Raw genomic sequence first — 13864 nt, 5'->3', positions numbered from 1 at the left:
CGGTATTTCGCCCGTCGCTATGTTCTGAGTTCAAATGCCACCGAGGTCGACTTTGCCTTTCATCCTTTCGGGGTTGATAAACTAAGTACCAGTGAAATTCTGGAGTCGATGTAAGCGACTAGTCCCCTCCCCAAAACTTCGGGCCTTGTGCAGGCTACATATGCTTCTTGGCTGACATGTGTAGTCTGCATTGTATCCGTTCCACTCCCTTAATTCAGATTATTTTGTTTCGCATCCATAGTAATTCTAGCTGCTAACCATGAGCTACAGAGAAACTTTCAGCTTACCAAATTTCCTCATAATTTAGAGAAAAGAATATAATCTTGGACACCACTAAATTGCACACTGTCCACCTTTTGTTTTCTGTAAATGCCACAGACTGCTTGAAGCTTACATACTTCCTTCAATTGCATCCCTGACGCGACGAGCTTCTTTCAGTTTCCGCCAACCAAATTCCTTCACAAGGTTTCGGTTGACCCAGAGCTATTGTAGAAGACACTCACCCAAAGTGACGAGCAGTGGGTCTGAACCTGGAACAATGTTGTTTCGGTTAAGATAATTTCAGGAAATGTTACGTTAATATTATTGATAAAATTATTTTTCAAACTTCATCGACTGCCTCAAATATTACTAACCTGCGCACAGATATTTACAAATATAAGTGCCTTTATATGATAACATGAACTGTTAGAAATCACAGCGAAATCTCTGTCAAATTAGCCAGAAAGACATATCATAATCTTTTCTACTCTTGACAAAAGGCCCGAAGTTTTGGGGCAAGGGGCCAGTTGATTAGATCGACCCCAGTACGCAACTTGTACAGTTCCTGCTATGAATTCTAGACTCATGTGAGTAGTGGAAACCTTCGCATCTCACGCTAAACCTTTTACTTGCAAATTAAACTCTGGCGAAAGAATATACAGCGAAATGTCATCTTCTTCTACTCCATAGGTTATCCCAATTTATTCTCAATGAGATTTACTATTACCATCATCCTTTGTTATCGACACAGACTCTCAACAGTTTTCATAGTTTTCAGGTTTTTCCTATAACATCTATAATTTGTTTCTGATATATACATTTGTCCCATATATTCAAAGATATAAACCACTGCAACTCACATAAAATACAGATATTGTATCTATTGTAGCAATAAAAGTGATAATTTTATTTACTTCCATAAAATCTCAACAACTTGCGGAATGTTAGATATATAAATTTAATATAAATTTCATTAACGACTAAAGTGTATGAGAAAAGCAAGACTAAATATCGATTGAGAATGTTTCGTTATTTCACCACTTTCGTTCAGTATTCTTCAGTTGCATTTATTTAGGTAGAAGGTTCAAGATTTCTCTTTGACGATTACTTCGTCTGCTATCGTTTTCTGAAGGGCTAAGTCACATAAACATTTAAAGCGATGGAACTTGGCTTTCCAACTTATGCTGTTATATACAACACTGACATCAGCGCACCAAGACAAATTCAGAAAGTAACAGACAGGGGTGGCTATGTGGTAAGAGGTTTCCATTTCAACCACATTAGTTTGGGATCAAGACCCACTCATCAAGACATATATTCATTTTTTTTCTTTTACTTATTTCAATCATTTGACCGCGGCCATGTTAGAGCACCGCTTTTAGTCGAACAAATCGACCCGGGACATATTCTTTTTTAAGCTTAGTACTTATTCTATCGGTCTCTTTTGCTAAGTTACACACCAAGTTACACAATATAAGATAGAAAATAAATAATAACAAATTAAGAAAGCGTGATTCTGACGGGATTTCCATATTGACTTGATGGTAAATCAATCTTATGCTTTACCGTCATGCATTCCAACATAACACTTTCAGAATGTTCCCAGCAGTATTATCATTTCCTACACATGGTAGGCACAGGCGCGGCCGTGTGATAAGAAGCTTGCTTCCCAACCACATGATTTCGGGTTGGGCAAGTGTCTTCTACTTTAGACTCGGGCCGACCAAAAGCCTTTTGAGTGGATTTGGTACACGGAAAGTGACAGAAGCCGTAGCGATGCATTAAATTTGTGGAAACGTGCGTAGCGATGCATTAAATTTTTATTTAATTCTATCCAAGGATTATTGTTATTATTATTATTATTATCATCATATTTATCCTACATTATCGGTACAGCTTTCAAAGCAACCTCAATTATAGAATAAGAGCTTTATTTGTATATACATATATATATATATATATATATATATATATAAGGTAAAATTAACCTCGGCGAAACTTGAACACAGAACATAAAGAAACCATTTTATCCGGCACACTAACAATTCTTCCAGCTCGGCAACTTCATCCTGCACAGAATATCGCCAATGAATCCATTGTAGTCATAAAAGTGACATCTTTATTTTCTTGCAATAAAACTTAAACAATTTGCGGAAAGAGAGAAACCTCAATTTAATATAAAAATATACTAATGATAGATTTATTTGTGAAAAATAAACATAAAATAGATTTATATCGTTAGATATAAATATATATTGTCGTATTTATTTTATATGACTGTATAGTGACAGCAGCAGGACTGGATTTGGTTTAGTCATCTTTGTTTTTGTATTGATTTCAATATTCAGAATGGTTTTACTTTTCGGTATGAAGCGATGTAACTCAAAGTCTTGTCTTATACAGCAGTAAGCACAGACACTGACATCCTCTCTCTTTCATACACAATCACACACACACACACATATAAAGCGAATGCTGACTGATGCAAGACTCGAACTCAGTAATATATATATATGCTAAATGAATTATACGGAAGACAGATTCTCCTGGAAACTTTCTTTCGTCACAACGATCGTTTCGGCTTACAATTGCGGCGCCATGTCCTGTGTGCTATTTTACATGTTCTTTGTAATATTTTACATGTCCTTTGTAATATTTTACATGCGGCGCCATGTCCTGTGTTATATTTTACGAATTTGTGCTTTGGTGATTGTTGCAAAGGTTACCAAAACAGCGTCATTCAAATGTTGTGCATTCTGGTATCGCTCTTGTGAAACCCTCTCCTTAATAATAAAAAAAAAGCCTTCGATTTAGGTCACATTAATTCAAGAAATGTCTATCATAGAATCAACGATTGTTTCAGGCAGGTTGGTATGGAAAAGGTTAATACAAGATTCGAAACTGCGATGGCAGAACTAGAGTGTTGTATTGCATAATAGTGTGAAACACAGATAACAATATGCGATAGCAACGGAAGTAAAGTATTCTAAGGCTTTTCTATTCATACATAATTTAGTATTCCCTTTAAAACTTTTAAAAATGAAATCGTAGTTGACTAAGAAACCCGATTTACTAAAAATCTAAGAGTAAGATCTTAATTAATATTTTCATTGTAATTGGAAGTTGTTAAACGAACTGTATTATTTCTATTTCTCTTTCACAGAAAGCCTTCACGAACGCGCAATTATTTGCCATGCCAAACCTGTCGATATAATCATTTCAACATCTTGCTGATTGTTTAAACAAGTGTTATTCACAAATGCACTTATACTTCTTGCATTCCTTCTCGATGTCGTCAGCTCTTTCATTTTATCTTATTCTTTACCTTTTCCTTTCTTTTTCTTTTTTGCCACCATCTTTAACATTACCTCTCATTTCTAAACATTATCAGATTACATCTCCATTTCATATATTCAGCGTTCTCTAATTAATACACTCCTTCGACTCTTGTACTTTAATTTTGTTAATCTTATCTTCTGATTCTCACAGAAAATCTACTCTCAAGTCAATTTGTATTTCAGTTGGAGTCAGTATTTTCAGAGGAATAGAGAAAAAGAAGGAGAGAGCATACAGTGAGTGTACATTGCTGTAGAATTACTCATTCAAGATAAACTTTATCGAAATGTTTGAATGAACGAGAGGAGAATTTGTCACTTGGCTGTCAGAAAAACGTGTTGATTTACGACTGAATAAAAGACAAGTCACTGAATTAACCTTTTGTAAAACTCGTCTGCCACTCCCCAGCAAATACACAACTATTTACGAGTTACACTTCTCTAAACTTTTGAAATATTCAAACATAATATTATGTTTGTTGATTAACCCTAGAGCTTTCGTTATCAAACTGATCTATGATCTATGGTAATTCCAACCGTGAACTTAGACTGTTTTAAGAAGTACATCTAAAACTACATTATCTAACGTGTTCTTTGATTATTAAAACTAAACGAAGTGATCTGAGAAGGATACGAAAGGAATTGACGCCTTCCTTGGTCTATTAAAGTAATTATCATCGTCAACGAGATTATTCAAATTAATTAATTAGATCAATTAAGAGCTATAAAATCAATCTATGTTCGCTTATGGGAAATTGATGATATTGTGATTTAAGTATCACTTGGGAGATTGCTGACTGGCATTTACCAAATTAATGTTTAAACTGAATATTAAATATTCTCTGACGGGCCTTGAAATGGTAATGTCGTTAGTGTTAGACTATTCGCATTAAGGTATTTATTGTGGTTCTTTACGTTACGAGTTCAAATTACACCGAGGTCAAATTTGCTTTTTGATTCTTCGGGTGGTGATAAAATATAGTACCCGTGAAATATTGGACGGGTCGATGTGATTAACTAAGTTCTGAGAGAGATTCAGCGTGATACAGAATGGGACAAAGCTGACCCCTTACAATACGGGTAAAATTCATTTTCCTAGCTGAATGAACTGGAACAACATGAAATTAAGGGTCTTTGCTCAATGACACAACGCACCGCCGGATATCGAACTCCCGATCTTGCGAGTGGGAACCGAATGCTCCAGCCTCAAGGCCGTGCGCCCTCACTACACATGCTCTTGTGTCTATATCTATGTGAAATATATATATATATATATATATATATATATATATATATATATATATATATATATATATATATATATATATATATATATATATATATATATATATATATATATATATATATATATATATATATATATATATATATATATATATATATATATATATATATATATATATATATATATATATACAGAGAGAGAGGGTGGGTGGGTGGATAGGCGAGATTGATAAAAATTGCACTCAGTACTGGAATGTCTTCTCATTTATCGACGCCGAAATGATGATACGCAAAGCTGACTTCAGCGAGATTTGAACTCAGACCGCAGACAAGCGGAACTAAAACAGCGAGGTATTTCTTCTAACGCTCTCACAGCTGCCAATTCATCCTAAAATACAGTCACTATTTTGTTCATTCGCCATATTTGGTTGATAATACTGAACACATTACAGATATTTGTAGAAATCGTTCAGATAGTTGACATGTCTAACTCGTAACTTCATTTTTATATTCTTGCTGAAATTGATTAACGTTGCTATTAAACAATAAATTTTAACTCAAATTATATAACTGGCAGAGTTAATTTAATTTGTTAAACAGATTTACGAGCTCAGTTCATGGAGAACGGCAACCGCTACATTAAAATCCCTAAGAAGATTCCCAAACTCTTGTTCTCTTCAGTCATATTTTGCTACACTCTGTGGGGTAGCCAATTGTAGCGACTCAAGTATTTATTTGTATCCATTTTTGCAGGACAGAAACTAAAGCTGCATAATGATTTATATCTGTTTCAACTTGCTGGAAAATTCCAGTAAAATTAAGAGAAGGGGTATAGCCGATAACATAGATTATACTACTTGAATGATACTATGTTTTATCGATTCTAAAACGAAGAAAGATATTCAGTCCGATGCGATGGCGATTCTCCCAGCTCAGTCCCAAATAATTTCTTATATTAGTTTCAAAATTTGGCACAAGGCCACCAATTTTAGAGAAGAGGTGAATCTATTGCATCGACTCCAGTGCTCAGTTGGTACCCCTTATGCCGATGCCGAACGGTTGAAAGTCAAAGTCGATCTCGGCAGCTAAGACGACGAGCGGGCAGAACCGTTTAGTGGTATTTCTTTTGTCTTAGTATTCTGAGTTCAAATTCTGCCGAGGTTGATTTTGCTTTCCATTCTTTCGGGGGTCGATAAAATAAAACATTTATGCGCGCGTGCACACACACACACACACATGCGTTTGTGTCTGTGTTTGTGCATACGATTATAAATTCTGTAAGGGAGAGTAGCTACAGGAAAAAAGAAGAAGGAATACTCACCCATGCGATAAATAAAAATTGTTAAGCTATTATCTTCTTTGACAATACTTGCTTCGGTATATTATTGACAAAACCAGTGACAGAATAAAAAATAATGCACGTAAAATAAAGATAATATTAACGTAGCACCAGCAACAGCAGCAGAAGCAGTTGCAGCAGCAGCAGCAGTAGTAGTAATGATAATGATAATAATAATAATGATAATAATAATAATAATAATAATAATAATAATAATAATAATAATAATAATAATAATAAAAAGAAATTACATGGTTATTTTGAAAACACTATAAGAATATTGAGAGTTTATAGGAAAAGAAATCTATGTAAAAGGTAATTCCTTTTGAAATTGCATTTTTTTACTGAAGCGTTTGAATGTGAAACTGGTGTAAAGTCCTCAAAAGGTAGCAGTGTGGGTGCAGTCATAAGCGATAACATTTATGAAAAATACATTGTTTGTTAGACAATTGTCACCTTTTCTAAGTTGGCCGCTGATATCTAGCGTTACTATCTTTTCTTAAAAATGTGAAGGATCTCTTGTAAAAAAAAAAAAAAATCCTCGTAGAATTATCCTTTAAAAATACAGATTTATAAAGAAATAATGCAATATTTTACGAAACTTTGTGATTGGATCTTCTTTGCACTAATAGAAATGGTGAAACATTTTGGAGACTAAACACACACACACACACACACACACACACACACACACACACACACACACACACACATCACATTATTTAGAACATTTGTTAGTTGGTTTTGTTAGGGATAATATAAATAACTAGTAGAAGTACCCGGCGTTGCTCGGAATTTAAATACAACAGTGTTTTTGATACTTAAATTCCTATGTCATAAATAACGTTAACGCCAAATTGTTGCTTATTGTAACAAAATTGGTCGCCGGGTAATGCTGAAGCCAAGCAATAACAGTTTGATACGAAGTCCTCAGGTGGGCTTTAATGCGTAGTAATCACGGGTGAAGTAGCCCTCAAAAGGGCTTTTTTGTCGTTCTCACAGTGGTAATAATTTGATAAGAAACCATGAAAAGGGCTGTAATGTGTTCTCAGATGGTGTGACAATCGTACAATAGGTGCGAAAAAGGGCCTTTTCTTCTCAACATCGAAAGCAACGGAACTGTTGCTGTAAAATGTGAAACTCTGTGAAAACAGATGACAAACCTAGGTTGGACAAAAGAAAAGAAACATGGTTGAAGAAAGTTAGTATCTTTGAAAGCATGACTACAGTAGCACTCACCACGTATCAGGTCTACAAGGTTGCACTGGTGTAGTGGAAGCACCGGGGTTCACCAATTTGAAATCAGAGGGCGCCTGAAGTTCCTACAACACCTCTCTGTAGAACACATTGACAGGGTGTCTATGTCTGTTTGCCTCTATATAGCAACGAGCAGACATAGAGAAAATACAGCACCAGCTACCAAGTCATACCAGATCGTGCGTGACGGCTGTTTGTTCATATTTATCTATTAAAAAGACAAACTGAAATTACTTTTAAAATTGAAAATCTTAAGAACCTTAAAAAAGAGAAATTTCCATTAGGTTTATTACTCCAATCCTCTTCTTCACCAAATTACAAATTGCTTTACAATATTTTCCTTTTAAAACAGCAACAACATGCTTTTTTAAATTTGTCATCTTAATTACGGTATTACTAAAATAAACACAAAAGAAATATGGAAACCAAACAAAGAAGAAAATATTAGTTTCAATGAAGTATTAGTGAAGAAATATTCCAGTATAGTTAGAAAGACTTCTGCCTGTCATCGTAATCTTCTTTCAAGAGGAAAATATGGAAATATGAAATCTTGTAAAACATCTGATTTTCATTTTGCCAATATTGTTAAGGATTAAAATTTTAATGACTATTTCGAAGAAAAGTAAAATTTACTTTATTTACCTTTTGGTTTTTTTATGCAATATGAGTCATCTTATTATCGTCGTTGACGTCATCGGCATATTAGTGGCCGTTGTCGTTGTTGTCACTTCGTCGTCTTTGATGTCGTCATCGTCATCGTCATCATCATCATTATCATCGTCGTCGTCGTCGTCGTCATCATCATCATCAAGCTACTTACTACACACACACACACACATACACACACACATACACACACACACACGCACACACACACACATATATATATATATATAGTATATACAGGCGTAGGGTTGGCTGTGTAGTAAGTAGCTTGCTTACGAACGACATGGTTCCGGGTTCAGTCTCACTGCGTGGCACCTTGAGCAAGTGTCTTCTACTATAGCCTCAGGCCCACCAAAACCTTGTGAATGGATTTAGTAGACGGAAACTGAAAGAATCCCGTTGTATATATGTATATGTATATGTATGTGTGTGTATATGTCTGTATGTCTATGTTTGTCCCCCCAGCATAGCTTGACAACCAATGGTGGTGTGTTTACGTCCACGTAACTTAGTGGTTCGGCAAAGGAGAACGATAGAATAAGTACTAGGCTTCTAAAGAATAAGTCTTGGGGTCGATTTGCTCGGCTAAAGGCAGTGCTCCAGCATGGCTGCAGTCAAATGACTGAAACAAGTAAAAGAGTATGTCCATCTGTCTGTCTATGTTCCAGTCTGTCAGTTTGTCAGTCTGTGCATGTGTGGAGAGAGAGAGAGAGAGAGAGAGAGAGAGAGAGAGAGAGAGAGAGAGAGAGAGAGAGAGAGAGAGAGAGGATGAGCGTTCGAGCGACAAACGAATAAACGAAATGATGAAAAGATTAGATCGATAAGTAGACTTCCCCGTATGTGGATGTCGGCAGGAAGATGGAGACAGAAGAGAATGAAATATATATTTTGAAATATATATATTTTGAAATGGAATATTATATAAACGGTGACATGTATCATATGACAGAAAGAATATAGAATAAAATTATGAAAGAAAGAAAGGAGTATAAAATGAAAGAAAGATTGGATTCTAAAATGAATACTGGAATGACAAATTGTAATATTAGTCAGAGAGAGAATGGGAGTACGAGGGGAGAAAGAGAAAGAGGAGAGAGATATATGAATAGAGGAAGAGAGAAAGAAAGATGCATAGCGTATATTAGAATGTGATAATTATATCTTAGAAGAAGGGAAGAGCTATTAATTGATGGCTGACGAAGGAAAAAAAAGTAAGAGGAAGGAGACAAGAATGGAGAAAAGATTGTGACATAAAAGAACGAAGCAAAAAAGAAAAAAAACGAAAAGACAAAATAAACAGAAAATAAAGATAGAGGAATAAAAAAGACAACCACAAAACAAGCAAATGCATAAAAAGTTTTTATAAAAGTACATAACACGACATATACACAGAAAAAAGAAATCAATGAGAAATATAATACACTATAATAAACCATAAATATATTAAAAAATATATATAAATAACAAAATTAATTAAAATGAAACACTTTCCATCGCAGCACCAACAAATCTGTTGCATTTTCTTTAGAAACATAATATTTCCTGGCTGGAGATGTCGTGGTGTCAGAACCACCATTTAAATATCTTTATTAGCGAAGTTACAGCATTTACGCCTGGAAAACTTCCTGATGTTCTTCCAATGTTTAGCAGAACGTTATTGTTGTTTGCGTTCGTCACTTAATATAGTAATTTTATTGCCAGCAACATTCTACTACTATTCGTTTTTATTGTTACTGCTGCTGCTGTTGTTGTTGCTGTTGTTATTGTTGCCGGTGTTGTTGTTGCTTTAGTAAACGATTCAAAACAGGTGTTTACTTTCAATAGACTTTTCACCTCCTCCTATCGACTTTTCCCAACATTTATCTTTTAATATCACGCGACTTCATATATATATATATATATATATATATATATATATATATATATATATATATATATATATATATATATATATATATATATATATACATACATACATATATATATATATATATATATATATATATATATATATATATATATATATATATATATATATATATATGGGAGAATGTACCAAAAAAAACAACAACAGACGAGGACAGGTGGTGTAAACAACAAAAGGATATGTATATATAAATGTATATACATATATTTATCTATACATATACATACATTCATACGTATATATTTACGTGATATAGACAAATATGATATGATTTATATGACTGTACATATATAACACAATATATATATACATAAATATATACATATATATATATATATATATATATATATATATATATATATATATATATATATATATATATATATATGTACATGTATTCATAAATATGTGTGTATGTATGTATACATCATTCAATAAATTATCAAGAGGATTTTATTGATATATTATGTGTGTATGTGTGTGTGTGTGTGTGTGAATGCGTGTACGATTGTATATCATCGCGCGTGCGTTTCTCACTCTATTGTAAATGAAAGAGCTGTCGTAAATAAAAGAGCATTTAGACAGGAGCGAATTGGTAAACCAAAAAGTAGGAATCCAATGTTTGCCAGAAATGGCTTCTATAGTCGAAGGAAGAGAAAGAAGTTTTGGCAAAATCCAAGTTCTTTTGTAAGGAATGAGAGTAAAAGAAAAAAAAACAAAAACAAAGAAACAAACATAGTGAATAGAATATTGTATAACTATACAAGCAATATAGAATTCCGAAAACTAGATATTTTTAAAGTGTGTAGTTTCTTGAGGATTTAGAGTAGAGATAGAATTTTGGATAATCTGCGTTATTGTTCATTTAAATTATGCAAAAACGAAGGATGAAGCGGTGAGATTGGAAACCAGAGAGTTACGAGCCGGAAAATCTAACGCAATTTTTTTTTCTTTCCGACGACCGGACAATTCTGCCAGCTCGGGAACGATGGTTAGAAGACAGAAATTTCGAAGAGTGGTAATTAATGAATACCATTGATTCCCATGTTTCAGTTGATTGCAATGCTTCTGATTTTGTTATAGACTCCGGAGGGATAAAAGTAAAGTAGATTGCAGCAAGATTTGAACACAGAACGGAAACAAACGGAAGAAATACGATAAAGCACTTTTCCGACGCTCATATTTTAAAGGTGGACGGTATGTTACTGAGCATTTTTTCCCGGAATGATAACAATTTTCTCTTCTCGCCGCCTTTATGTTCAATATAATGTTAAGCCTAGAAGTGCTACACTTAACACGAACTTAACTATGGAATGAAATCGAGGACAATATATATATATTAATTATATTGATAACTGTTCCAGAGATATATTTGAACATGCTTAAATATGGACGGACATCAAAGGCATAAATTAAATTCTTAACGCTTTCCACAAAGCTATAACATGTATTTTAAACTGAATAGTGACAGCTCGATCGCTACCATTTGCCTAGGCTAACTATGTATGGAAAGATACCGAAGACATAATGATCGTTGTTTTAATGTAAGAAAACAACATAATGAAGAACTACAAGTTTATGCATCGAGACACGAATAAGAAAATAAAGGGAGATATTCCACTTATCTCGCTAATGTATTAATAACGCAAGATTGTTCAAATGAATTACTTCTACCTTTTATATGGAAATGTAGATAGTAAAGAAATACGATATAAAGAGAATCTATTAAAAATAAAACAGGCGCAGATGGGAATATATTTGCCAGTTGATTTATGTAGCAATTTCTGCAAATCGTTTTCTCTCTACAGACGCATACAGAACAAACCTATTTCGCTGGAGTTTAGTGAACGTTTAGTTTCGTTATAGCAAAAATTGATTGAAAAACATATATATAAAACACTCAAAAACACATACACAAACACATTTATATATATATGTATGAATGTATGTATATATATATATATATATATATATATATATATATATATATATATATATATATATATATATATATATATATATATATATATGCATGCAGTAGATGAGATATTTTGTTTTGCAATTCATGTTTGTATTAACTATTAATTCTTTCCCATTGTTGGGTCTTTTGGCTGTCCCTTACTCAATTAATTCACGTCCCACAACGGGGGTCTCCATATTTGGTTACTTGCATCGTTTGGTTTTTCAAATGTGAATCTCTCGACTTTGTGAGGAGTCTCTTGAATTACGTAATTGGCTTCAACAGTTGATAATGTTTGATTTTTGAATTATTCGTTGGAGATTTGGTGACTCATGTAGAATTGGGAGGTATTGTTCGGCCGAGTGTAGAATGCTATGGGTTCTAGGGTTGTTGGTGACTACAAACGGAATATTTGTATTTATATTTTCATTTTCACACCTAGCCTGAATGATTCTCCGAAAAGTTGACATCGGGATTTTTTTTGCTTGTGTCATGCCATGCTGAATTAACTTGTTGGGATATTTCTGTTTCCGAAGGAATATATTAAGATTTGCCATTCTCCATTCTCCTGTCTAACAGTATTTGTGACTATTGAGTACATGCGCCTTGTCATTTAGAATGGTAAGTTGCTTTTTGTATCGGAAGGGTGGTAAGATCTAAAATCTAAATATTGGTACCTGTGTACATACATATACACGTCCGAGAGGTTGAAGAAAAGTTTCTGGCTCTGGGTGACAGAAAATACAGCGGGCTCAGTTAAATATAATCTTATTCAAAATATACCTCTTTCAGATTTACACACTTATTGCAGCGACCTTTCACTTTTTTAAAGACCTGTAAAAGAACTGGGAAAGTTAGTCCTCCAACCAGATTTTTGGCGAAATCCTTGAAGCCAAGAACCCTTAAGCATTGCCTCGTATTTGCATATATATATATATATATATATATATATATTTACATAAGCGCATATACAATTATACATATATATATAATATATATATATATATATATATATATATATATATATATATATATATGTGTGTGTGTGTGTGTGTGTGTGTGTGTGTGTGTGTGCATGTATGTATGTATATGTATGTATAATTTTGTGTGTGGGAAATAAAATTATACACGCTTTAATGTTCAATTATAATAAAAACGATCTTACATTAATCTCAGGGTGTTACTCAATACTTTTGTACTGTGTGGAACTTCGGAATCACATTGAACATTATTCTTGTTTAACACAGAACACACGGACGCACTCACACACACACACACACACACACACACACACACACACATTTGTGTGTATATACATATGTATGCATATACACACACATATACGTGTGTGTGGTATAGAGAGAAAAATGAAGGGAAATAAAGAAGCCTGCGGAAAGCAAAACACTTTGCGATTTCTTCTCAAATAATTTGATATCAATTTCTTTTCTTAGTTTGTTTACCATTTTCTTATGTGTCAGTACTTAAACACGTATAATCAAATGGCATTGGCATTTATACATCCTTATATACACACACATATACATACATATAAATATATATACATACACATATATATATATACATATAAATACATACATACATACATACATATATATATATATATATATATATATATATATATATATATATATATATATATATATATATTTATATGTATACATACATACATATACATATATTCATATTATGTATATAAATATACATATATATATATAATCAAAAGGCATTGGCATTTATACATCCTTATATACATACATATACATACATATACATGCATATAAATATATATATATACATATGTATACACATACATGCATATATATATATATATATATATATATATATATATATAC

The sequence above is a fragment of the Octopus bimaculoides genome, chromosome 18 (assembly GCF_046866305.1).
Source record: "Octopus bimaculoides isolate indiv1 chromosome 18, ASM4686630v1, whole genome shotgun sequence".
Classification (NCBI taxonomy): Eukaryota; Metazoa; Mollusca; class Cephalopoda; order Octopoda; family Octopodidae; genus Octopus; species Octopus bimaculoides.
Note: the sequence above shows the minus strand (reverse complement) of the source record.